The sequence below is a fragment of the Anolis sagrei genome, chromosome X, assembly GCF_037176765.1.
Source record: "Anolis sagrei isolate rAnoSag1 chromosome X, rAnoSag1.mat, whole genome shotgun sequence".
Taxonomy (NCBI): Eukaryota; Metazoa; Chordata; class Lepidosauria; order Squamata; family Dactyloidae; genus Anolis; species Anolis sagrei.
Window position 1 is genome coordinate 57,308,452 of NC_090034.1, and position 23,172 is coordinate 57,331,623.

General features: G+C 44.0%; 1 protein-coding gene across 3 annotated transcripts in view; it reads right to left on the reverse strand.

The window, feature by feature from the left end:
• PALM (paralemmin) overlaps positions 1 to 23,172 on the reverse strand; it is a 67,505-nt gene that overhangs the window by 39,841 nt on the left and 4,492 nt on the right. The window lies entirely within an intron of this gene.

Below are 23,172 nucleotides of genomic sequence, written 5' to 3' on the forward strand. Positions count from 1 at the left end.
CTCATGTTCAGATGGAATCTCCTTTCTTGTAGTTTGAAGCCATTGTCCCGCGTCCTAGTCTCCAAGGAAGCAGAAAACAAGCTTGCTCCCTCCTCCCTGTGGCTTCCTCTCACATATTTATACATGGCTATCATATCTCCTCTCAGCCTTCTCTTCTTCAGGCTAAACATGCCTAGCTCCTTAAGCCGCTCCTCATAGGGCTTGTTCTCCAGACCCTTGATCATTTTAGTTGCCCTCCTCTGGACACATTCCAGCTTGTCAATATCTCTCTTGTATTGTGGTGCCCAGAATTGGACACAATATTCCAGGTGTGGTCTAACCAAAGCAGAACAGAGGGGTAGCATTACTTCCCTAGATCTAGACACTATTCTCCTATTGATGCAGGCCAAAATCCCATTGGCTTTTTTTGCCGCCACATCACATTGTTGGCTCATGTTTAACTTGTTGTCCACGAGGACTCCAAGATCTTTTTCACACGTACTGCTCTCAAGCCAGGCATTGTCCCCCATTCTGTATCTTTGCATTTCGTTTTTCCTGCCGAAGTGGAGTATCTTGCATTTGTCACTGTTAAACTTCATTTTGTTAGTTTTGGCCCATCTCTCTAATCTGTCAAGATCCTTCCTTCTCTGGAGGTTTTGAAGCAGACACTGGGTGGGAGGAGAATATTATTACAGTAGAGTCCCGCTTATCCAATCTTTGCTCATCCAATGTTCTGTATTATCCAACGCAGTCTGCCTCCCACCCAGATCCACAGCTGTTTCAATACATTGCAATGGTTTGGTGCTAAATTCGTAAATACAGTAATTACTACATAACGTCACCATGTATTGAATGGCTTTTTCTGTCGATTTGTTGTAAAACATGATGTTTTGGTGCTTCCCTTGTAAACTCATCTTAGTTTGATGTTTAATAGGTTTTTCCTTAATTCCTCCTTATTATCCAAAATGTTTACTTATCCAACATTCAGAACACCCGTTTATGTTGGATAAGTAAGACTCTACTGCAGGGGTCCTCAAACTTTTTAAACAGAGGGCCACGTCATAGTCCCTAAACCAGGGGTCCTCAAACTTTTTAAACCGGGGGCCAGTTCACTGTCCCTCAGACCGTTGGAGGGCCGGACTATAGTTTTTTTAAAAAAAAAATCAATAAAACAATTCCTCTGCACATTGCACATATCTTATTTTGCTGTGTGGAAGGGCCCTCAGAGGGGGTTCTTTCTAGCAGTAATTCCAGGAGCAGAGAATGGGAAATCTTCCTATTTCTAGTCTGAACAAAATCTGGCTAACAGTATTTAAAAAACTCTAAAATTATAACTGTAAATAAAGAACAACACTCAAACACAGGGGAACTCCAGACAAGAAACAATCAGGGCCAGCTAATCACCTCTCAACAAAGGATTCTCCCTAAAAACTGTCAGGCTATGAAATGGTAATCAAGGTGGCCAATTCATACCTACCTCCAACAGACAAGAGTTCTTTCTCCCACCCTAGATCTTCCACAATTTTCCTAGTTAAAGGTTTTCCTCTGACATGAAGTCCAGTCATGTCTGACTCTGGGGTGTGGTGATCATCTGCATTTCTAAGTCGAAGAGCCAGCATTGTCCGTAGACACCTCCAAAGTCATGTGGCCGGCATGACTGCATGGAACGCCAGGGCAGCCTCCCTTGGCTGGCTCCCGCTGCCCATCGGGCCCAATGGGCAGCGTGAGCCTGCCAAGGGAGGAGCAGCACCGCACGGCCTACTCGCGCATAAAGCACCTCGCGAGGTGCTTTACGTGCGAGTAAGCCACGTGAAGCAGCTGTCCTTGGCTGGCTCACGCTGCCCATTGGGCCTGATGGACAGCATGAGCCAGCCAAGGGAGGGGCACTGTGTGTAGGGGGGGGGCGCTCCTCCTCCACAGGCCGGATAAGTGCCCTTGGCGGGCCGGAAGTGGCCCGTGGGCCGTAGTTTGAGGACCCCTGCCCTAAACTGTTGGTGGGCCAGATTATAATTTGGAAAAAAGCATGAACTAATCCCTATACACACTGCACATATCTTATTTGTAGCACAAAAAACAATTAAAAACAATACAATAATTAAAATGAAGGACAATTTTAACAAATATAAACTTATTAGTTTTTTCAATGGGAACTGTGGGCCTGCTTTTGGCTGATGAGATAGGATTGTTGTTGTTGTGTGCTTTCAAGTCATTTCAGACTTAGGTTGACCCTCAGCGAGGGCCGGGTAAATTACCTTGAAGGGCCGTATCCGGCCCCCGGGCCTTAGTTTGAGGACCCCTGCTCTACTGTATTATTATTATTATTATTATTATTATTATTATTATTATTATCTATACACATAATAAAAGTGAAAAAAGTGTGTATGTGGCTGGAGCGTCCACTTACACAGATAGGCTCCCACTTCTGCAAATAGCTATTACTCAAATACCCACTAATCAGGAGACAACAATGGCGCTCCCGTCCAATGACACTGCAGGTTATAGTGAGCGCTATGAACATATACAAGAGCTGTGCCAATGTCCTCCACTAACACCATACTGCCCACCACCAAAGTGAAGGCTTTCATATAGGGACGATTTCCTCCTAGATTTTCTGTTTCCTCCACCACAGACATCCCAGGGTTTCTGACTTTCTCCATTGGTGTGGAATTTGCATGACCCCACCCACTGCCTCTCCCATAACCCTTTCCTATTTTCTGTAGCACACAGCAAACAGAGGAAATGATCAGCAACTAAACATACTAGAGAGATTTGGGGAGAACACACCATGATTTAGGGGAGTTATAGGTACTGGGACGTATAGTTCACCTGCAAACTAAGAACTGCAACCTGAACTCCCCAACGATGGACCTGGAACTAACTTAGCACACAGGACCCCCATGACCAACAAAACATACTGGAGGTCTTTAGAGAGAATTTGATCTGGACCAAACTTGGCATGCATACCCTGGTACGCATACCCTGGTACACATGCACACCCTGGTACACTGGGCCGACTCCGGCCCAGTGTACCTGTCCGAATGTATCTCCTTCTATGTCCCACCTCGGAGTTTAAGATCTTCGTGGGAGGCCCTGCTCCCAGCCCCGCCTCTATCACAAGTGAGGCTGGTGGGGACGAGGGACAGGGCCTTCTCGGTGGTGGCCCCTGCCTGTGGAATTCACTCCCCGGGGAAATTAGGTCATCAACATCCCTCCTCTCCTTCACAAGAAAGCTGAAAACATGGATATGGGACCAGGCCTTTGGGTAAGCTGGCAGACTGACAAGATAATGACGACCAGAAATTGGAAAGGACTATGGTAATGCTGAATGGACTTACGGATATTAGAACTCGGTGAACGTTGGCCACTAGATTGGCTTTTAATTGTTTAATTGTTATTGTTTTAATTGATTGTTTTAACTACTGTGGCAACTGCTGTTATGTAATTTATTTGTTGAATTGTTGGCATCGAATTGTGCCGGTGAAAGCCGCCCTGAGTCCCCCCTCGGGGGTTGAGAAGGGCGGGGTGGAAGTGACCGAAATAAATAAATAAAATAAATACCCGATATGCCCAAATACTGGTGGATTTTGAGGGGAATTGGCCTGGACATTTTGGAGTTGTAGGTTTTATGGTTCACTAGGATTTATAGTTCACTTGCAATCAGTGAGCCCTCTGAACTCCACTAAAGATGGAATTGGACCACACTTGGCACACAGAGCCCCCTGACCAGCAAAAAATACTGGAGGTCTTTGGGGAAAATTCACCTTTATTTGGGGGAGCTGTAGTTCACTTACATCCAGAGAGCACTGTAAACCCAAACACCAGTGGATCTGGACCAAACTTTGCACACAGACCTGATATGCCAAAATTTGATCACTGGAGGGGTTTGCGGGGAACTGGCCTTCCTTTCTGGGAGTGGCCAGCTTCTGGTCAAAGGAAATTTAGTACAATGCTTTGTTTGTAGGTTGTTGTTTTTTAATTACAACTATATAAGTGTACTAGCTGTCCCCTGCCACGTGTTGCTGTGGCCCAGTCTAGTGATCTGGAAAATAGAGTAATGAGAAAGTGTTGGTTTCTAATATATATAATTTCTTTATGCTTGCGGGTAAACAGTATTTCTTACTGTTTCTTTGTCAGTGTTGATGTGGAGATTGTCTGATTTGCCTACTCTGGGATATGCAACATATAATTGTCCTTCTTTAGGGGTCCCTTTCAAATCTATGATACTATATCTCTCTGTGTGTGAATCATATATATCTATCTATATCTATGGCTCGATGGCTCTTTGTCAGGAGGGCTTTGATTATGTTTTCTTGCCCTCGTGAAGGGAGTTGGACTGCATGGCCGTAAGTATTTTCTGTTGGTCATGGAGGTTCTGTGTGGGAAGTTTGCCCCGATTCTGTCATTGGTTGGGTTTAGAATGCTCTTTGATTGTAGGTGAACTATAAATCCCAGCAACTACAACTCCCAAATGTCAAGGTCTATTTCTCCCAAACTCTATCTATGTTCATATTTGGGCATATGGAGTATTCGTGCGAAGTTTGGTCCAGATCAGTGGTTCTCAACCTTCCGAATGCCATGACCCCTTAATACAGTCCCTCATGTTGTGGGGACCCCCAACCATAACATTGTTTTTGTTGCTACTTCATAACAGTCATTTTACTACTGTTATAAATCATAATGTACATATCAGATATGCAAGATGTATTTTCATTCACTGGACCAAACTGGGCACAAATACCCAATGCACCCACATGTAAATGCTAGTGGGGTTGGGGGAGGATTGATTTTGTAATTTGGGAGTTGTAGTTGCTGGGATTTATAGTTCACCTATAATCAAAGAGCATTCTGAACTCCACCAGCAATGGATTTGTAACTTAATTTGCCACATAGAACTCCCATGACCAACAGAAAACACTGGAAGGGTTTGGTGGGTATTGACCTTGAGTTTGGGAGTTGTAGTTCACCTATATTCAGAGAGCACTGTGGACTCACGCAATGGTGGATCTGGACTAAACTTGGTACAGTTTAGTCCAGATCAATATGCACAAATGTGAACACTGGTGGAGCCTGGGGAAAATAGACCTTGACTTTTGGGAGTTGTAGTTGCTGGGATTTATAATTCATTACAATCAAAGAACATTCTGAACTCCACCAATGATGGAATTGGCTCAAACTTCCCACATGGAATCCCCCTGGCCATCAGAAAATACTGTGTTTTCTGATGGTCTTTGGCGACCCCTCTGACACCCCTTCGCGACCCCCTTAGGGGTCCCGACCCCCAGGTTGAGAAACACTGGTCCAGATGCATCATTGTTTGAGTCCACAGTGCTCTTTGGATGTAGGTAAACTACAACTTCCAAACTCAAGGTCAATGTCCACCAATCCCTTCTAGTGTTTTCTGTTGGTCATAGAAGTCCAGTATGCCCTGTTTGGTTCAATTCCATCCTTGGTGGAGTTCAGAATGCTATTTGATTGTTGGTTAACTATAAATCCCAGCAACTACAACTCCCAAATGACAAAATCAATTTTTTTGAGTGAAGGACATACATTGGGTTGTTAGGTGTCTTGTGTCCAAATTTGGTGTCGATTTGCCCAGTGGTTTTTGAGTTCTGTGAATACCACAAACGAACATTACATTTTTATTTATATAGATTCTCAATTCGCTTCTGACACGATAAATAAACAAACCGGGAAGCCTCTCCAAACAATCATAAGCCTCCACAAAACTACTTGGGAGAAAAGGGTCCCTTCTGCCAGCAATGGTGTCCCCAAAAGCCCAATAACAATCTGATGGAGCCGAGGGTCTTTTGGGTGGGACCCATTGTGTTCTTGCGGACGGATGCAGCAGGCCAAACATCCACCGCCTTTTTCCTTCCTGCCTCTCAAAAAGCCCTTCTTCTTTCCGCACGTTTTGGGTTGATTAAAAAAATAGACATTTCCTTCTCTACATTCTTCCTGCATTGTTTCGGAAGGCTTTCACACGGAAACGGCCCAAAGCAACCCTGGTCTGGCGTACAACAATATGCAGGTGCCGATGGTTATGGTCCATTTATAGCCCCTCTCCAAGACCCTGTGGACCTCTGTTGTTCCAAGTAATATTGCTCTTTCCATTTCGGGATTTCTTTGCGTTGGTGGTGAGGCAAAAACAGACCTGATTTCTCAGAGTATCCATTAATAATCTTTAGAATCGTCCCAATTTCTCACCTACTTCTTGTACATCCCCAAACTTGCATAGAATCATACAACAGTAGAGTTGAAAGAAACCCATGGACTATCTAGTCTGACCCCCTTCTGTCAGGCAGGGAAAGCACAATTAAAGCATCCCCGACTGATGGTCATCCAGCCTCTGTTTCAAAGCCTCCAAGGAAGAACACTACACTCCGAGGCAGAGAACGGCTCAAACGGTCAGAAAGTTCTTCCTAATGTTCAAGCGCAATCTCCTTTTCCTGTAATTTGAATCCATGGCTCCATTGAGTCCCAGTCTCCAGGGCAGCAGGAAATAAGGATAGCCTTTCCAATATTTCAACATGTATCCTTCTCTCAACATTCTCTTCTGCAGCTAAACAGACCTTGCTCTATAAGCCACTCCTCATAGGGATTCATGGTGTCCAGCGTGCTTGCTCCACCAATGTTTACATATGCACAAATGACCAGCCACTGCCAGAAGGGACAAAGAGTTTAATCTACGCTGACGATCGTGCCATCACCACTCAAGCAGGGAGCTTTGAAATGGTTGAACAGAAGCTCTCCGAAGCTTCAGGTGCACTTACTGCCTATTACAGGGGGAAACAGCTGATTCCTAATTCATCTAAAATGCAAATGTGTGCTTTTCATCTTAAGAACAGACAAGCATCTCGAGGTCTGAGGATTGCCTGGGAAGATATCCCATTGGAGTATTGCAGCACACCCAAATACCTGGGAGTTACTCTGGACTGTGCTCTGACTTATAAGAAGCACTGCTTGACTATCAAGCAAAAAGTGGGTGCTAGAAACAATATCATATGAAAGCTGACTGGCACAACCTGGGGATCACAACCAGATACCGTGAAGACATCTGCCCTTGTGCTTTGCTACTCTATGCTGCTGAGTACGCATGCCTAAGGTGGAACACATCTCACTATGCTAAAACAGTGGATGTGTCTCTTAATGAGACATGCTGTATTTTCACAGGATGTCTACGCCCTACACCACTGAATAAATTATACTGTTTAGCTGGTATTACACCACCTGACATCCGCTAGGAAGTAGCAGCCAATGCTGAAAGGACCATCCCCTGTTTGGATATCAGCCAGCATGCCAATGCCTTAAATCAAGAAACAATTTTCTAAGATCTACAGAGATACTCAGAGGAACACCTCAGCAAGTGAGAGTCCAAAAGCGGCAGGCTAAACCCTGGAACCTCAATCAGTGACTGATACTGGATGAGAAACTCCTTCCTAGATACACAAAAGACTGAATGACTTGGAAGGCACTGAACAGGCTGCCCTCTGGCACCATGAGATGCAGAGCCAACCTTAAGAAATGGGGCCACAAAGTAGAGTCCATGACATGCAAGTGTGGAGGAGAGCAAACCACAGACCACCTTTACAATGCAGCCTGTGCCCTACCACATGCACAATGGAGGACTTTCTTACAGTGACACCAGAGACTGTCCAAGTGGCCAGCTACTGGTCAAAGGACATTTAGTATAACACCAAGTTTTTAACTTTGTTTGTTGTTTCTAAAATACATTATAACTGTATTCTCAATTTGCTTCTGACATCCATCCATCTACTTATCTACCTATATACATGATAAAAGTGAAAAATGTGTGTATGTGTCACAGGTGTCCACTTACGGAGACAGCCTCCAACATAGTTCCAAGTGCTGAGAAGCCCCCAAAGGCACTCCCTCCACTGACATTGCAGGTTATAGTGAGCGCCGTAAACATGTAGCCCAAGCTCTGCCAATGCCCTCCCCAAACATCAACCACCGACCCAAGGAATGCTTTCATTTGGGGACCATTTCATCCGAGATGTTCTGTTTTTATCCAGAATGGACATCCTAGGGGTCTTTTCTCTCTCCAAATTTGCATGACCCCACCTACTGCCTCTCACTTAACCCTTTCCTACCCATTCCTATGACACATAGCAAACAGGAATTGATCAGCAACTGACAAGATGTTTGGGAAGAATTCTCCATGATTGAGAGGAAGTTGTGTTGTGGTTAAGTTCAAAGGTTGTGGTTAAGCGCAGAGTCTACAGGTACAAGAAGGTACTTTCCATCAAAAGGTCAAGGGAGAGGGGCTGGAAAGAGAGTACAGAAAAAGAGGAGGGGCGCGGCAGTCTCTTGAAGGGTAGCATCTGCGTATGCTGCCGGGCTGTCCGTCCTCTTCATGAAGAAACTAAAATAAACCTTGTTTTTTTAAATCTTTTTTGGGACTGTCTCCTTCCTTACGTGTTCCCATGATGTGGACCTAAGAAGACCCAATTTAGGTGGCGCAGTGGGTTAAAGCACTGAGCTGCTGAGCTTGTTGATCAAAAGGTCGCAGGTTCGATTCCGGGGAGCGGCGTGAGCTTCCGCTGTCAGCCCTAGCTTCTGCCAACCTAGCAGTTCGAAAACATGCAAATGTGAGTAGATCAATAGGTACCACTCCGGCGGGAAGGTAAGGGCGCTCCATGCAGTCATGCCAGCCACATGATCTTGGAGGTGTCTATGGACAATGCTGGCTCTTCGGCTTAGAAATGAAGATGAGCACTACACCCCAGAGTCAGACATGACTGGACTTAATGTCAGGGGACTACCTTTACCTTTACCTAACACCAGAAAGCAATGAAGCCAGCCGACTACGGATCTGGACCGAACCTGACGCACAGACCCAACACGGCGAACTGTGCATACAGGTCTGGTTTTGTAGTGATTGTCATTGCCTCTGGGATTTGTAGTCCACCCACATCCAGAGAGCAGTGAACCCAGCTAATTATGGATCTGGACAAAACCGACGTTGGATCCGGACCAAACTGGCACACAGACCCAACATGGCCAACTTTGATTACTGGTGGGGTTTGGGCTGATTGGCCCATGATTTTGGGCATTGCAGTTCACCCACATCCTTATGCATTTTATAATGGGAGAATTCATAAAAACAACAGGAAAGACTGGCTTTTTTCCTAAGAAATAGAGCTACAAATTACCAAACTGATATTGCCTAATACCCCCAAACAAACAGTATCTTTTTCCACATAACCCAGGCCAACATAAAATACTGAAGGGGTTGTTTTTTTGGGGGAGGGGGGGGGATTACCCGGCAAGCTAGTGATAAATAAAAATCCATGGCTCCATTGATTCCCAGTCTCCAGGTCAGCAGGAAACAAGGATAGCCTTTCCAATATTTGACCATGGCACCCATATGTCCTTCTCTTCTGTAGCTAAAAAAAAACCACCCAGCTCTAGAAGCCACTCCTCATAGGGATTCGTGGTCTCCAGAGCTTTGATCATTTTAATTGCCCTTGAATTGCTTTGTCAATATCTCTCTTAGATTGTGGGGACCAGAATTGGACACTGTGATATTCCCGGTAAAAAGGTCTAACCAAAGAAGAGAGGAGCACCATGACTTCCTTTGATATCTATATAAATAAAAATGTAATGTTCGTTTGTGGGATTAACAGAACTCAAAAACCACTGGACGAATTGACACCAAATTTGGACACAAGATAACCTAACAACCCAATGTGTGTCCTTCACTCAAAAAAACTGATTTTGTCATTTGGGTGTTGTAGTTGCTGGGATTTATAGTTCACTTACAATCAAAGAGCATTCTGAACCCCACCAACGATGGAATTGAACCAAACTTGGCACACAGTTCTCCCATGACCAACAGAAAATATGGAAGGGTTTGGTGAGCGGTGTCCTTTGATTTTGGAATTGTAGTTCACCTACATCCAGAGATCACTGTGAACTTAATGATGGATCTAGACCAAACTCTACATGAATACTCAATATACCCAAATGTGAACACTGGTAGAGTTTGGGGGAAAAGGAATCTTGACATTTGGAAGTTTTAGTTGCCGGGATTTATAGTTCACCTAAAATCAAAGAGCATTCTGAATCCCACCAACGATAGAATTGGGCCAAACCTCCCACACAGAACCCCCATGTGGGCCACAGCAACGCGTGGCAGACAATATATTTCTTTGGAAGCTGCCCAAAATCCGATTGGCCTTTTTAGCTCAGGTTCAACTTGTGTCCATGAAGACTTCATGATCTTTTCCATATATTGTGGTTTAACTAGCCAGGAGGAGAGGAAGGAGCAAATTTTTTGCAGGTCAGCTCCTGCAAGAGCAAACTGCAGCAGCTTCATCTCCAAATGGATAACATTTGGGCATCTTCACCTTACTCTGATGTCGACAGTGTATTGGTTTTCTGTTAAATATCAGAATATCTTGAAGGCACCAAATAACAACATCAGTTCTTTGTAGACTCTGGATAATCTACCAGGGTTAAGAACAGACAAGAACAGACAAGCATCCCGAGCTCTGAGGATTACCTGGGAGGGAATCCCACTGGAGCATTGCAGCATACCCAGATACCTGGGAGTCACTCTGGACCGTGCTCTGACCTACAAGAAGCACTGCCTGAACATCAAGCAAAAAGTGGGTGCTAGAAACAATATCATACGAAAGCTGACTGGCACAACCTGGGGATCACAACCAGACACAGTGAAGACATCTGCCCTTGCGCTATGCTACTCTGCTGTTGAGTACGCATGCCCAGTGTGGAACACATCTCACCACACTAAAACAGTGGATGTAGCTCTTAATGAGACATGCCGCATTATCACAGGGTGTCTGCGCCCTACACCACTGGAGAAATTACACTGCTTAGCCGGTATTGCACCACCTGACATCCGCCGGGAAGTAGCAGCCAATAGTGAAAGGACCAAGGCAGTGACATCTCCAGCTCATCCCTTGTTTGGGTATCAGCCAGCACGTCAACGACTTAAATCAAGAAAAAGTTTTCTAAGATCTACAGAGACACTTGCTGGAACACCTCAGCAAGCGAGAGTCCAAAAGTGGCAGGCTCAAACCCAGCACCTCAATCCGTGGGTGTTATCGGATGAGAGACTCCCCTCTGGGCACACAGAAGACTGGGCGACTTGGAAGGCGCTGAACAGACTGCGCTCTGGCACCACGAGATGCAGAGCCAATCTTACGAAATGGGGCCACAAAGTGGAATCCACGACATGCGGGTGTGGAGAAGAGCAAACCACAGACCACCTGCTGCAATGCAACCTGAGCCCTGCCACATGCACAATGGAGGACCTCCTTGCGGCAACACCAGAGGCACTCCAAGTGGCCAGATACTGGTCAAAGGACATTTAATCAACTACCAAGTTTGCAAAATTTGTGTTTTTTTTAATCTGTTTGTTTGTTTTGTTCCGTTAGAAATGTAATACAATGGTATGATTGCTGATGACACGATAAATAAATAAATACCAGGGTTCAAATTCTAGCATGGAAGCACATTCTCTCAGCCTCAGGAAGACCTCAGGCAGCTGTTCGCCACCTTGGCATCATTGTCGTTGTCGTCATCACTCTGATCTCAAAGAAGAGGCAAAGCATCCTCTCCTTGACTTCCTGCATGCCCCAGCGAAGCAAAACAAAAGCATGCACCAAAGTCTTCGCCTCTGAGAAAGTTTTCTTTCCAAACAGAAAGGTTACGGCTGCGAAAATCACCCCTGGAGATGCACATGTCTGGAAAAGTTCCTCCTGCTCCATTTTGTTCCCCAGCTGTTGGGGATAAATACACAGAGGGCAAGGGTAGATCTGAGATCCCCAAACAACCTCAACCTTTGGAAAAGGGAGAGGCAGGGAATCCATTTTTCCTGCCCTGAAACTTAGGCAGAAATCATCTTTAAAGGCAAACGGAAGGGAAGATTCTCATTCTCAGGGAGAGCATTGAAGGTAGCTGACTTTCCTTAATCTAAAAAGAAGAATGGACGCCCTGTAGAGTGAAGGGCAAGTCTTGGTGCTACAAAAGGCAACAACACTTGCACAAATTAATCAAGCTGGATCTTTTACCCCGGCTCCAAGCCTAGGGGATGGACAGATTGCTTGAAGATTGGGCAACTTGGACCTAAGACCTTGGACCTATTTAAACACAGGCAGTTCCTGAGTTACAAACATCCAACTTACATATGGCTCCTAGTTAAGAATGGGACTGAGACAACAGAAAGATAGAGAAATCTACTTTTAAGAAGGGGAAGAGCTATTATAATGGGGAAAAGCTTCTTTGCCACTCCATGTTTCCACAACAAGCCACATTTCCCAAAATCCAATTGTCACACACACACACATTAGAAGTGTGCAAAGTGGCTGAAATCTGATTAGATTCAGAGGGGGTCCCGTCCCGTTTCGTTCCATATTCCGAATTTCCAAAGTTTTGCAATTGCTTTGTTGAAATGTGTTCGGTTAACTGCCCCTGGTGGCGCAGTGGGTTAAACCCCTGTGCCGGCAGGACTGAAGACCGACAGGTCGCAGGTTCAAATCCGGGGAGAGGCAGATGAGTTCCCTCTATCAGCTCCAGCTCCTCATGCGGGGATATGAAAGAAGCCTCTCACAAGGATGATAAAAACATCAAATCATCCAGGCGTCCCCTGGGCAACGTCCTTGCAGACGGCCAATTCTCTCACACCAGGAGTCACTCCTGACATGACAAAAAAAAAAGTCGCAGGTTCGAATCCGGGGAGAGGCGGATGAGTTCCCTCTATCAGCTCCAGCTCCTCATGCGGGGATATGAGAGAAGCCTCTCAAAAGGATGATAAAAACATCAAATCATCCAGGCGTCCCCTGGGCAACGTCCTTGCAGACGGCCAATTCTCTCACACCAGGAGTCACTCCTGACATGACAAAAAAAAAAGTCGCAGGTTCGAATCCGGGGAGAGGCGGATGAGCTCCCTCTATCAGCTCCAGCTCCTCATGCGGGGACATGAGAGAAGCCTCCCACAAGGATGATAAAAACATCACATCATCCAAGTGTCCCCTGGGCAACGTCCTTGCAGACGGCCAATTCTCTCACACCAGAAGCGACTTGCTCCTGACACGACAAAAAAAAAAAAGCTGCGATGGGGAAGATTTCAAGGCTTGTTTCTCTGTCATTTCTATGGCTATCAGGATGAAACTTGGCACACTTGTTAACAACCTTTACAACTTTAGGCCTGTGAAGTTTCAGGTTTCGGTCATCCACTGATTTTTAATAAATATTGAAAGTTTTTACAGACTAGCTTCACAGAAAGCCGTGTGATTGGCTGACAAGGAAAAAAACGTGTCAACCCCCTCCCACCCGAGACAATTACGGAGTATCTTACATTGGACAAAACTAAAGGTTAAAATGCTCCAAAACAACAAATCTTTACTGATCTCTCCAAAGCCACATTTCCCAAAATCCAGTTGTCACACACACACATTAGAAGCGTGCAAAGTGGTTGAAATCTGATTAGCTTTGTTTCGTAAAGATTCAGAGGGGGTCCTGTTTCGTTCCATAATTCGAATTTCCAAAGTTTTGCAATTGCTTTGTTGAAATGTGTTCAGTTAGCTGCCCCCGGTGGTGCAGTGGGTTAAACCCCTGTGCCGGCAGGACTGAAGACCGACATGTCGCAGGTTCGAATCCGGGGAGAGGCAGATGAGCTCCCTCTATCAGCTCCAGCTCCTCATGCGGGGACATGAGAGAAGCCTCCCACAAGGATGATAAAAACATCACATCATCCAAGTGTCCCCTGGGCAACGTCCTTGCAGACGGCCAATTCTCTCACACCAGAAGCGACTTGCTCCTGACATGACAAAAAAAAAGCTGCGATGGGGAAGATTTCAAGGCTTGTTTCTCTGTCATTTCTATGGCTATCAGGATGAAACTTGGCACACTTGTTAACAACCTTTACAACTTTAGGCCTGTGAAGTTTCAAGTTTCGGTCATCCACTGATTTTTAATAAATATTTAAAGTTTTTACAGACTAGCTTCACAAGAAGCCGTGTGATTGGCTGACAAGGAAAAAAACAGGTCAGCCCCCTCCCACCCGAGACAATTACGGAGTATCTCACATTGGACAAAACTAAAGCTTGAAATGCTCCAAAACAACAAAACTTTACTAATCTCTCCAAAACGTTTCGGAGGCTTCCCTTCCATTCTGTAATGATTCGGGGGGGGGGGGGGGGGGGAGGGGAATCCCATTCCAATTAGTATTAACGAATCATACAAATCTCCGAATTATGAAATGGCCCTCCGAAGCTTTGCCCAGCCCTAACACGCACACACACATTTGGATGGAGTTACACTTCAAAAAAGATATTCAATTTTAGGAAGGATGTCAAGATGTGTTTGAGAGTGGAATATGCTGCTTCCTGGGAGTCTGGTAGAGCAGTGGTTCTCAACGTTCCTAATGGCCGCGACCCCTTAATGCAGTTACTCATGTTGTGGTGACTCGCAGAAGTGGAAAAACATTCCCAGTATTTTTGTTGCTACTTCATAATTGTAAATTTCCTACTGTTATGAATCGTTATGTAAATATCTGATATGCAGGATGTATTCTCATTCACTGGACCAAATTTGGCACAAATATCCAATATGCCCAAATTTGAATACTGGTGGGGTTGGGATGGGAGGATTGGTGGGTGGATGGAAGGATGGGGTTTGGTGGACATTGACCTTGAGTTTGGGAGTTGTAATTCAGCTACATCCAGAGAGCACTGTGGGCTCAAACAATGATGGGTCTGTACCAAACTTGGCACAAATACTCAATATGCCCAAATATGGTGAATTTTGGGGGGAAATAGACCTTGACATTTGGGAGTTGTAGTTGCTGGGATTTATAGTTCACCTACATTCAAAGAGCATTCTGAACTATGCCAACAATGGACTTGAACCAAACTTGGCACACAGAACTCCCATGGCCAACAGAAAATATTGGAAGGGTTTGGTGGGCATTGACCTTGGATTTTAGGGTTGTAGTTTGCGTACATCCAGAGAGCACTATGGACTCAAACTATGATGGATCTGGATCAAACTTGGCACGAATATTCAATATGCCCAAATGTGAACACTGGTGAAGTTGGGGAAAATAGACCTTGACACTTGGGAGCTGTAGTTGCTGGGATTTATAGTTCACCTACATTCAAAGAGCATTCTGAACTATACCAACAATGGACTTGAACCAAACTTGGCACACAGAACTCCCATGACCAACAGAAAATATTGGAAGGGTTTGGTGGGCATTGACCTTGGATTTTAGGGTTGTAGTTCGCCTACATCCAGAGAGCACTGTGGACTCAAACTATGATGGATCTGGATCAAACTTGGCACGAATATTCAATATGCCCAAACGTGAACACTGGTGAAGTTGGGGAAAATAGACCTTGACACTTGGGAGTTGTAGTTGCTGGGATTTATAGTTCACCTACATTCAAAGAGCATTCTGAACTATACCAACAATGGACTTGAACCAAACTTGGCACACAGAACTCCCATGACCAACAGAAAATATTGGAAGGGTTTGGTGGGCTTCGACCTTGGATTTTAGGGTTGTAGTTCGCCTACATCCAGAGAGCACTGTGGACTCAAACTATGATGGATCTGGATCAAACTTGGCACGAATATTCAATATGCCCAAATGTGAACACTGGTGAAGTTGGGGAAAATAGACCTTGACACTTGGGAGTTGTAGTTGTTGGGATTTATAGTTCACTCACAATTAAATAGCCTTCTGAACCGCACCAATGATAGAATTTGACCAAACTTCCCACACAGAACTCCCATGACCAACAGAAAATACTGTCTGTGATGATCTTTGGCGACCCCTCTGACACCCCCTCGCGACCCCTTCAGGGGTCCCGACCCCCAGGTTGAGAACCACTGTGGTAGAGTCTCTAGAGACTGGGAGGCTATCTGTTGGAATCGGACAGGGATCTGATTGTGTCTTCCTCCAAGGCAGAATGGGGTTGGGACTTGATGTTCCTTGAGGGCCTTTCTTTCTGGCTCAGGGGTTCAACTATTTTGTTTAGGCCTGTCTTTCTAGGCGTCTATATCCGTGAGAAAGGGGTTGGCGGATGGGATCGCCTTGGCTCGTCTTCTTTTTCCCCAGAGCATCCTCCATCGTCGTAGTCGTCGCCAGGCTCCTCTCGGTTGCCGTGGCAACCGCATCCCCAGCTCCCATCATCACCCAGGCTCTGGAGCATTATAAATTACTACTAAGTGGCTTTATTTATTTATTTATTTCTATAATTTTCTTGTTTTTGCAAAGAGGAGACACAACCGAGTGCCTTCTCGCATATGACCTAGCGTGCCCCGAACACTCGGGGAGGTTGCCAAGGTGATCAACGTGGGAAAACATGCTTCAAAACAACAAGAAATATAGGCGTTGTTTTGCGGCGTCAGGGTACTCGGAAGCACAAGTGTGGGAATCCTGCCTCTGACGTTTTGCGGCTTCATAAACTTCGTAGCTACGTTGCCAGGATGGGAAATGGGGTGGCATTTAAGCATCTTCGGATACTACAGGAACCACAGAGTTGGAAGAGACCCCCCCCCCAAAGGCCAGCCATTTGACCCCATTCATTTATTTAGGATGACACAATCTAAGCCCTCTCAATATAGTGTCTAGATCTAGGGAAGTAATGCTACCCCTCTATTCCGCTTTGGTTAGACCACACCTGGAATATTGTGTCCAATTCTGGGTACCACAGTTCAAGAGAGATATTGACAAGCTGCAATTGTGTCCAGAGGAGGATGAATAAAATGATTAAGGGTCTGGAGAACAAGCCCTATGAGGAGCGGCTTAAGGAGCTGGGCATGTTTAGCCTGAAGAAGAGAAGGCTGAGAGGAGATGTGATAGCCATGTATAAATATGTGAGAGGAAGCCACAGGGAGGAGGGAGCAAGCTTGTTTTCTACTTCCCTGGAGACTAGGACACGGAACAATGGCTTCAAACTACAAGAGAGGAGATTCCATCTGAACATGAGGAAGAACTTCCTGACTGTGAGAATCATGAATCCTGATTGGAGACCAGTCTGTTTTGCTGCTTCCTGTCATCTGTTTGGTTCTTATATATTGTGTCAAAATATCCATGTTCATTATCATAGAATCATAGAATCAAAGAGTTGGAAGAGACCTCATGGGCCATCCAGTCCAACCCCCTGCCAAGAAGCAGGAATATTGCATTCAAATCACCCCTGACAGATGGCCATCCAGCCTCTGTTTAAAAGCTTCCAAAGAAGGAGCCTCCACCACACTCCGGGGCAGAGAGTTCCACTGCTGAACGGCTCTCACAGTCAGGAAGTTCTTCCTCGTGTTCAGATGGAATCTCCTCTCTTGTAGTTTGAAGCATTTGTTCCGCGTCCTAGTCTCCAGGGAAGCAGAAAACAAGCTTGCTCCCTCCTCCCTGTGACTTCCTCTCACATATTTATACATGGCTATCATATCCCCTCTCAGCCTTCTCTTCTTCAGGCTAAACATGCCCAGCTCCTTAAGCCGCTCCTCATAGGGCTTGTTCTCCAGACCTTTTATCATTTTAGTCGCTCTCCTCTGGACACATTCCAGCTTGTCAATATCTCTCTTGAACTGTGGTGCCCAGAACTGGACACAATATTCCAGATGTGGTCTAACCAAAACAGAATAGAGTCGTTCAGCAGTGGAACTGTCTGCCCCGGAGTGTGGTGGAGGCTCCTTCTTTGGAAGCTTTTAAACAGAGGCTGGATGACCATCTGTCAGGGGTGATTTGAATGCAATGTTCCTGCTTCTTGGCAGGGGGTTGGACTGGATGGCCCATGAGGTCTCTTCCAACTCAAGGATTCTATGATTCTATGATAGATGGCCATCCAGCTTCTGTGGAACGACACCTCCATATGTACATATTCTCACTTTTATTATGTACTAGCTTGTGTACCTGGCATTGCCAGGGTTATTTGAAAAATCAATTTTTAATTGCACAAAATGCATAACATTGTGGGTGAACTACAACTCCCATCATGCCAGGTTAACCCCGAAAAACTCCATCAGTACTTAACGTTTGTTATGTTTGGCAAGTTTGCTCTAGATACCTCATTGGTGTGGTACAGTGTGCTCTCTGGCTGTAGGGTAAACTACAACTCCCACTATGGTGAGTCAGTCCCCTCAAACCCCTCCAGTAGGTTGAGTTAGTCATGTGGGTTCTGTGTGCCAAGTTTGGTCCAGGTCCATCATCGGTAGAGGTCACTATTTCTCTGGTTGTGAGTGAACTACAACTCCCAGAAAGGAAGGTCAGTTTCCCCTCAAACCCCTCAAGCAATCAAATTTCGGCATATCAGATATGTGTGCCAAGTTTGGTCCAGATCCATCGGGGTTTGGATTCACAGTGCTCTCTGGATATAGGTGAACTACAACTCCCCTCAATCAAGGTGAATTTTCCCCAGAGATTTCCAGTATTTTTTGCTGATCATGAGGGCTCTATGTGCCAAGTTTGGTCCAATGCCATCTTTGTTCGAGTTCAGAGTGCTCATTGATTGCAGGTGAACTATAAATCCCAGTACCTACAACTCCAAAATGTCCAGGCCAATTCCTCTCAAATCCCACCAGTATTCAAATTTGGGCATATCGGGTATGCATGCGAAGTTTGGTCCAGATCCACAATTGTTTGGGTTCATATTGCTCTCAGGACAAATAGACACACACACACACACACATTTTTTTCACAAAAAAATCTTAAAAATATTCACAGAAAAAATGCAAAAATAATCATTAAAAATCACAAAAATAGTCATTAAAATGTTCACAAAATATTCACTAAAATATTAACAAAATATTCACAGACCATTCACAAAAAATCAGCAGAAAACAATCATAAAAATATTCACAAAAATAATCATAAAATATTCATAGAAATAGTTACAAAAATATTAACAGAAATATTCTCAAAAATATAGATTATGCAATAATAACAATAATAATGAATATATAACAATAATAATAACAACCTATTATTATTATTACCCCACTTTTTCTCTCCAAAAAGGAGACTCTCAAGCCTACAGGATGGAGTTGTGTTTGGAACTGTTTGAACTGCTTTGCTCACCATGCATGTGGTATGTGTACTTTGGTCCCCTTTTGCAAGGTTTGAGACCTTGAGAAACTACGACTCCTAGAAGCTCTTGAGCCACGGCAGTGGGAATGGGCTCAAGCTGAAACAGCCCCAAAATGTAACTTTCTCATTCTGTCAGTGCAAGGATCCATTTCCTGCCTTCCCAGGGCTCTGAATCTAGAATCGGCTTGCATTTCTCTCTGATCATATCGAGAGAGGATATGGGGAAAGCAATAATAATCATAATAATAATGACAGCAGAATTGACAAGAAGCAACTGGAAAAGCTGACATGATATGAGGATTTAAAGATATAACTGCAAAGATTCTGGCACAAGCCAGTCAAGGTGGTCCCAGTGGTGATGGGCATACTGGGTGCAGCGCCTAAAGACCTTGGCCTGCACTTAAAAACAATCTGCGCTGACAAAATCACTTCCTGTCAGGCGCAACTCGGATTTGCCTGCATTATTTGCCAATACATCACACAGTCCTGGACACTTGGAATTGTCCAACGTGTGATTCAGTACAACAGCCAGCATAGTGTACTTATAGATCAAATAAATAATAATAATGCTAATAAATAGCAATAGTGTGAATAAATAATAATGCTAATTAATAATAGTAATGCTAATCAGTAATAATGCTAATCAATAATAATAGTAATGCTAATCAGTAATAATAATGCTAATCAATAATAATAGTAGCAATACTAATCAATAATACTAATAAATAATAATGCTAACAAATAATCATAGTAATGCTAATGAATAATAATAAATAATAATGCTAAATAATAATAATCTAATAAAACAATAGTAATGCTAATCAATAATAATGCTAATTAATAATAATAGTAATGCTAATCAATAATAATGCTAATCAATAATAATAGTAATGCTAATCAGTAATAATAATGCTAATCAATAATAATAGTAGCAATACTAATCAATAATACTAATCAATAATAATGCTAACAAATAATCATAGTAATGCTAATGAATAATAATAAATAATAATGCTAAATAATAATAATCTAATAAAACAATAGTAATGCTAATCAATAATAATGCTGATCAATAATAATAAATAATAATGCTAATTAATAATAATAGTAATGCTAATCAGTAATAATAGTAATGCTAATCAGTAATAATAGTAATGCTAATCTATAGTAATAAATAATAGTAATGCTAATAATACTAATAATGCTAATCAAGAATAATAATGCTAATAAATAATAATAACGATAACGGTGGTGGTGATGCTAACACATTATTATTACTTATTATTATTATTATTACAATTTTATATTAGGATTGAGGCCCAAAGGACAGCCAGCTTTCCAAAGACTCGCCCTCTTTTTTCCCTCTTTGTTCAAAAGAGAACACAGCCCAGGAATACTGTGTTCTCTTTTGAAAAAAAAAACTTCCATTTCTCTCTCCTTGTTTTCCAAACACAGAGAGAATTCCACTCAGCTGACGCCTTCTCCGAATGCTGATGTGGGGCGTTTTTCTATTTTCCTTGCTGGGAGGGAGAGGCCGAGCAGTGACCCTCTGGCAGCAAACAATGCTGTTTGTCAGCCGCTTTTGGCCTGACCTCATCCTGATGGCCATCTATTGGGGGTGCTCTGATTGTGCTTTTCCTGCATGGCAGAATAAAGGGGGTTGGAATGGATGGCCCCTCGGGGTCTTCCACTGAAATTGCCCATGCCTGATATATATATATATATATATATATATATATATATACACATGATATATAATATATCTTTCTTGGGGCTCCACGAGAAGCTTCCAAAAGGATAGATTCATTGTTACTTGGTTTTGTTGCTCTCCGTGTTTTGACATGGTTTGTATCTCACTCCCGATACCTATATATACAATTTGAAGTATGTTTGTACGTTGGTTTGTCCCGCAAAGACTCCTCCGTAGCTTGATGAATTGGGAGGAAAAGTGGCCCGCGATCACTTCGTGATCCAGCTTCAAAGAATTGAGGAATTTGAACTCAAAGAATCACCTGTTTGAGGCCCAGAATACAGAGGAAGGAGAGGAAGAAAGGAACTAGGGGAAAGATTGGCTGTTGAAGGTGGAGTGGCCCTCTGCAATGTCACTAGGATGGATGGATGGATAGGTTGATTGATAAGTGAATAGATAGGTAGATATATAGAGGAGAGATAGATAGATGGATGGATGGATGGATAGATAGATAGATAGATAGATAGATAGATGAGAGGGTCGATGGATGGATAGATGGATGGATGGATGGATGGATAGAGAAAGGAAGTGAAGGGGATTGGCTACTGCTAGGTGACATTTGAATGAAAGGAAGGAAGGAAGGGATAAGATAGGGGGGGAATAAAGAAAAAAGGAGGGGAGTAAGGAGGGAAGAAAGAAGGAAGGAAGATGCAGAATGAAAAAGGAAAAGAAAGGGAAGGAGGGAAGTTATGACAGAAAGGAAGAAAGAAAGGAAGGAAGAGAAGAGAGACAGAAGGTGCAGAATGAAAAAAGAGAGAAGAGAAAGAAAAGTTGGAAGAGTACGAAGGGAGGGGAGGAAAGGAAGAGACAAAAAGAAAAGGGAAGGAGGAAAGAGAAGGGAGGAAGGTGGAGAATTAAAAAAGAAGAGGAGGAAAGGAGGAAAGGTATGAGAGAAGGGAAAAAGAAGGTAAGAGACTGGAAGGGAGAAGGAAGAGAGGGAGGGGAAGAAAGAAAAAGGAGAAGAGAAAGAATGGGGGAAGAGTATGAAGAGAGGGGAGCAAAGGAAGAGACGAAAAAGGGAAGGAAAGAAAGAGAAGAGAAGAGAAGGGAGAGAAGTGAGAGTGAAAAAAAGGAAGAGAAAAGAAAGGAGGGAAGAAAGAGAAAGAAGGTAAGAGAGAGGAAGGGAGAAAAAAGAGAGGGAAAAGAATAAAGAAAAAAGGAGTGAAGGAAGTGAAACAAAGGGGGGGGAGTGTATGAAGGGAGGGGAGGAAAGGAAGAGATAAAAAGAAAAGGGAGGAAGGAAGGAAAGAAAGAAAGAAAGAAAGAAAGAGAAGGGAAGAAGGTGGAGAATAAAAAAGGAAGGAAGAGAAAGGAAAGGAGGAAAGGAATGAGGGAAAGGAAGAGAAGAAAAAGTGAATGGATAGGTAGATATATAGAAGGGAAATAAAAGGAAGAGACAAGGAAGAGAGGAAGAAAGAAAAGGGAGAAGAGAAAGAAAAGAGGGAGGAGTATGAAAAGAGAGGAGGAAAGGAAGAGACAAACAGAAACGGGAAGGAGGAAAGAAAAAGAAGAGAAGGGAGGAAGGTGCAGAACGGAAAAGAAAGAGCAAGAAAAGTAGGAAAGGTATGAGGAAAGGAAAGAATGAGAAAGAAGGAAAGAGAAAAGGAAGAGAGAAGGAAGAGATGGAGGGGAATATAGGGTGGTGGCCACAAACAGTCACTCTTTACCATTGCTGAGGCTGAGAGAGTGTGACGATGGATACCTTGATGCCCAGAGACTTGGCTTATGCCTTCTGGTTTGGGATTCCTCAGCAGTGAAGAGGACCCAAAAACAACCCCAAGCCCCTCCATCTTCAAGGAGTTGTGCCTGGAAGCGTCTGCCTCTTCCCCTCCTCCTTCCTTCCTTCCTTCCTTCTTTCCTTTCTATCTCTCCTGAGTACCACTTGCATCAAATATTCATGGCATCCATTTTCTCTCCTTCCACTTCGCCAGCAAACCTCTCCTCCCCTCTAATGCATCCATCCTCCTGCCTTCGGGAGGCTGAGGAATCTAATCCCTCCCTTCCTCCCTCTTTTCCTTCTTTCTCTTCCTTCCTTTTGAGACAGAAAAACCACAAGACAGATCGTGGCTCGTGCAAGGCTTTCGGAGCCAAAAACCTATGCCGTTTCCCTCTTCTAGCACTACAATCCACTCCAACTGTTTTCCTGGACGTCCAGCTTCTTTCTCTGGATGGATGACCATCTGTCAGGAGGGATCAGATGGTGTCTTTAAAGCAGAAGGGGGTTGGACTGGACAGCCCTTGGGGTCCCTTCCAACTTTAGGATTCTACAGTGCTATAAACCAGACTATGGCCAAGGTTCGAACTCCACTTGGCCTTTGCAAACGCTTTGGGTTGCCTTGGGTGAGGCCTCTGATTCGAAGCC